Here is a 5,955-nt window from a genome sequence, read left to right on the forward strand (position 1 = left end):
AAAGGGTATAGAGGTCCAAGGTTGAAGAGACCATATGATATCCCTCAGTTCATGTTATTCATATCTGCTGTCTCACCACTCTGCCCCTCTGGGGAGAGATCATTTAAAATACCCAACCAACACACATTTCAAGAGATCCTTGTTTCAATTTTCTATATATTCCATCTACATTATGGAAAATAATAAAACTAGCGACTAGGTTTAATCGAAAAAAACCAACTCAACAGGTTACATAAAAAATATTTGCAAAAAATATCTTATAGTATGCTTACAGTGTATATTGTACCCTTCTCATATAAAAAACATCCCTAAACTATGATATTTGTGCAAATATGCCCTATTTATAAAATTGAACTAAAATACCCTTAGCAACACTAAAATACCCTTAGCAACACATTTTATAATATATATATATATATATTTTGTGAAATAACTAAAAAGGGTTTGACCCTTCTTCTTCTTCTTCTTCTTCTTCTCGGTGGTTGCTGCCACAGAGAATGAAGGGAAGACTGGAGAAGACCACCGGCAACCTCTACCACCACCCACCATCACCACCTCCACCATCGCCAACCCCTTCTTCCACGAAGCCACAAATCATTTTGAATTCCTTCATTCCACACACTTAGGGTTCGAAATCAACCCACAAATAATTGATTATTGCTCAATCAATCTGAATCAATGGATCACACCAAATGCATACCGTTACCCCTCGTCAACGTCGGAATCGCGTCACCCATCGCCGCTATTAGTCACCAGACAAGATCTCGTCGCCTCGTCAACGTCGGAATCACGTCACCGCCATGCCATCGCTGCTGCTAGTCAACATCAGAATCGTGCTATGATACTCGCGAGAAATCGACCCTATGTTGCATTCTTCATCCTCACCATCCATTTCCTGCAGAATTGGTTTGGTTTATATATATAACAAATAGAAAGCAAAACGGGTTTGATTTGCCTTTTTTTTTAACAAAAAAACTGCAAATTGGTTCGGGTTATATATATATATATATATATATATATATATATATATATATTTCAAATACGGAGTATAAAGCAAAATGGGGTTGATTTGCCTTTTCAAAAAAAAAAAAAAAAAAAATGGTTGATTTTTACTTGAGATATATGGGGGTGGTGACTGTGGGTGGTTTTAAAAAAAAAAGGGAGGGTTTGATTTGGGAAGGGTTCTATCTTGCATCTTTTTTTTCACATCGGGCAGCAGATGCGCTTCTCTAAATCCTCAGCTTTCTTCTCCAAACAAAACTCTTTTTCTTTTGAAATGTTGTCAGTAGGTTATTCCCGCACAAAAAGCCCTCCGTTCTGGATGGATTAGTAACAATCCCTATGGCCACGGATAATAGAAGAGACAATTGTTCACTTGTTTTTTAGACTGTAAATCTTTGCATTTTCATGGTCAAATGGATATGAACAAATTAAATTCTTTGATATTTGAAAGAATTCATACAAGTCAAACCATAATCCACTGAAAAATGGTCATTTTGTAGCTACACAAACTTCTAAATCATTATTAGAGATAAAACACACACTCAAAGAAGAAGAAGAGAAGAAGAATAAGAATTATGGTTTGGCAGGAGTATTTTTGGAAGATTAAAAGGGTAAAATAGGTATTATATTAATTGAGGGGTCTTTTCGCACAAATTGAAAAGAATATGGGTGTTATTTGCACACCTTTTTAAACAGAGGTAAAAGTGTTATGAAAAGTATACTTCAGAGGTGTTTTTTTGCACTTACCACACACACACCCATATATATATATATATATATATATATATATATATATCTTAATCTATTGATGGATGACATGCCTCCCAGCTTGCCTTTATGCAAGTTAGAAAGTCATGTAGGAGTCGTATTTTGACGGTTGTTAATTAGTTGAGTGAAATAGCAGTACTCTTACATTATATATACATGTTAAAAATCTCATTAAAAAAATAAATTACTGTGTTGTTATGACTAATCAAAGATGTTTGAAGGGATAAATTAGTGCAATTTAATATAATATTATTATTATTTCCACAAAGAGATTGTTTTCAAACTTGAAGTTGTTTACATGATGGTATGTGCATCGATTAATGGTATATATTTGGTTAAAAATCTTCAAATGCACCACGCAAATTATGAATTATAATTATTTTCTAATCATAGTTTAATTTGTGCTTCTAAATGATCATATTGAAGTCACTTGAGTGGTGGAAGCACACAATTTTGTTTCCTTTTGATGAGATTAAAGCTTTTCAAACCTCATAAAAAACGCTTATAAATTGTAATTTGTAAAGTGAAAATTCCACAAGGGTAGGAATGGAAGGGAAGAGGTAATCTTTGAAAATGAAACTGAGTTTTTTCTATTCTTTTTGCATAGGAAGGAAGAATGAATGAAAGGATGTTGCATGATTTTACAATTACACCCTTTTATATGGCCAAAAAAAAAAAAAATTCCTTTTTTTTTTTTTTTTTTAATTTAAAGTTAGTAGAACGTTCAGTTCTCCGAGTTAATATAAAACCTTCTTCACGTCTTATCATTCTCCAACTACATGTACTGTATATGACTGCTTGTATAAAATATTATATGAATGTTGCGTCATGAATATAATGTGTTGTATCCTTAGTTAAAGTCTTAAAGATACCGATGAGGAAATTAAGGAGATAGGTAAGCCAACGGTATTGGTAAGGTAATTAAGATAAGGTGGCCATCTCATAAAGTAATTAAGGAATAAGATTTGATTAGTTCAAAGGTTGAACTGAAGATACGATTAATTGATCCCTTCTCTCCTGGAAGGAAATGCGGAAACGACAACTTCAACTCTTCTATAAAAGTGACACCAGTCAACATAAAAAGGTATGAAAAAATACTTACAAAAACTTCGTATATTTGATATATTTTATTCAAGCACTGACTTGATCATCGAAGTAACCCGGTTGGCACCCCACCGATGTTATCCCAGCTACCATTTCTCTTCTCTTGCAGGAATGGCATTCAAGTCCGAATTATACTTCAACAGTTGGTACCGTCTGTGGGACCGTGTAGTAATCCTTACAAAGAAATTACAATTGGGAAATTTTTGATCTTTTTCCCAAACAAATTACGATTTAGAAAATCCTAATCTTTAGCGATATCTGTGTTCACTGGCTAGCTCTCACGTTCTGATCGTTATCGCACTCTTATAAGGCTCAAATCTAGTGTTGAACACGTCTTTATTTCCATTGACATTTCTATACCAAGGATTTGGATTGTTGCGAATCAAATAGATCCATTGACAGAGCAGCAATTGCTGACTATATATGGATTACAATAGTCAACACAAGAGTTGGAGGAAGCTCCATCTCAAGGGCTTAGAGATCTGAATCAGTCTCCCAAAACCATTACTTCTGACGCATCGAGCTATCCTCCTACATATACAACTACATGGCCATATGGCTATTGCCATGAACAAACTCTTAACCCTAGAAGGTTTTGTAAGACAGGTATGAATGCTATTTAAATGAAATTAATTGATTGATTCATTATTGATTAATGCTATCTCATTGATTAATTTAATAAGTACACTAACATTTATATAAATGCATATATGAATATATTTGTGTATATGCATGCTTATATATTTATAAATTTGTTTTTGAGCTCTTATATGGGGCCATGCATAAAAAAGGGAATATTTTCCTACCTGGATTGAGAAACTTATTGTTGTGATTAATGATTTGAGTTCGCTGGGAGTGATGATATATATTGTCTTCTTATATAAGCTGCATTTGCCAATAAATTTAGAATCAACTTACATGCGTCTATCATCGACAGAGAAACCCCTTTTTTTTAAAAAAAAAAAAAAAAAAAAAAAAAAAAAAAAAAAAAAAAAAAAAAAAATGAGAAACAAATGTGTGCAATGCTTAAGTAAGCTTAGGAATGAAATCTTAGTTGGATATGCTAAAATTTTATTTTACTATTGCTTCAAGCTGAATTTGTTTAAATATATATAGCACATAGCGTCATATGAGTATCATCATTCCTAATGCAAAACTAATTGAAGCTTTTGAATATGAAAAATCAAAAAAATAAAAATATATAGACAATAAAGAAAAATAAAAATATAATATATAAATATATATAATCAAACTTGAGATTGGAATTGATGGAGGTCTCAAGACCCAAGGGCTAGAGAAAAATGAAAACAAGGAAAAATCCTGAATAATATTAAGGATAGAGTTGCTCCATTTTGGTCTTAATTGTTTCATAATTTGTGTGTTGTTACTCTTCGGTATCTTGAGTCAAACGTATTAATTCATTTCAAACCACGTGGTGTGTTTCATCGAGAGTGAAACACATATCATCAACAAAGGACGTCTTCATTAAAGGCCCTTGCCATGAAAAAAAATTATACCCTCAATTTTACCAAGCATAGGAGTAACGTATATAAGTGTATGATGTATATGGAGACTTAGTTGTCTACATACCATTTATAAGTATGTCATCATATATCCTATGGCTTATACTAACATTATATATCCTGGGCAAAACTCATTAAGGGATATATATTCACGTAGAATGTATATAGTGGTGTATATAAAACTTAATGCCGATACCTAGTCGGCATTGCTAGTTATCTTGTCGTCAAAATAACTCTCCCGACCTCCGAGCAGTGTTCTTGGGAGCGCTACTTAGCCTTTATTTTTGGTGGAAAGCCAAATTTACCTAGTCGATATCAAATAAAAAGAAACCAAGTTCTTTTATTTTAAAAAGATCTCAGGAATACATTTCCCCTTCCCCAGCTCGAGAGCATTACTACAATTTTTGCTATGGTGATATATGTATAAAGTACACAAATGTATTTTGAGAAAAATATATTGTGGAAGTTAGACAGGGGGCATGTCATTGTTGGGGATAATTAACTCCTCCAACCCACTCAACGGTTGGCTGTTGTTGAGAGTTAAATCCCTTCTTCATCACACACAGCGGAAGTATCATCACATCACATTAACACAAATATATATAGAGATAACAATCATACACATCCACGCACAACACAATATTTTACATGGTTCACCTAACTCTAGGGTTACGTCTATGGGAGAGAAAGATTTCACTATTATGAATCAAGAAAGAAAATATACAACCACATGTCAAAACCCCACTCACTCACTCATCATTTCTTATAAGGCTACATGTATACACTCGGAAATTACATATACTCACTTCTCTCCTCACAACACTCACCCTTAAACCCCTTACATCTTTTCTCTCCTCTCTCCTCTCTAAACCCCTCATACCCATCTCTATTTATAGAGTCTTCAAAACCCAATTTCTTGTTGGACAAGTATTTCTCAAATCCAATTCATTGTTGGACAATGATCAACTTACCTACAAGGAGTAACCATATCCATCTTCAACTCTAAAATAGCAAGTATAACTTATTTCCCAAATCTTTAGCCTTTTTTCCCCAAGTCTTCTGGATTCCAAAACCAATCAGGAAATTGTTTCTCGCAGCTTCCAAAATGAAAAAAGAAACTAATTTTCTGCGCACAAATTTTAAGCCACAAACCTAACAATCTCCACCTTGGCTCAAAATTCTATCTTCACGTGTTTCTCCATATCTCCATCTTGAACAAAGATCTTTTCATACCTCCACCTCAAGCTCTTCATAGCTCCACCTCAACTGAAAATTTCTCCACCTCAAATAATGCACTATGATGAACTTGAGAAACACTCTAACAGTCATTCGCATACAAGGAAGAAAGTTAACTCCCTTATTAGATGAACGAGCTCACGAAGCTCATGAAAATCAACCTCCCTTATCAAAGGGATAAGTTCACGAAGCTCAGGAAAGTCAACCTCCCTTATTAAAGGATGAGCTCATGAAGCTTAAAAAAATCTACTCCCCTTCTTAGAGGGACAAGCTTAAAGCTTGGAAAATGTACCTCCCTTATTTTAGGGACAAGCTCATGAAG

This window comes from Cornus florida, unplaced genomic scaffold, assembly GCF_030987335.1.
Source record: "Cornus florida cultivar Cherokee Brave unplaced genomic scaffold, ASM3098733v1 CherokeeBrave_3.0.0_Hap2_Chr08, whole genome shotgun sequence".
NCBI classification, from domain to species: domain Eukaryota; kingdom Viridiplantae; phylum Streptophyta; class Magnoliopsida; order Cornales; family Cornaceae; genus Cornus; species Cornus florida.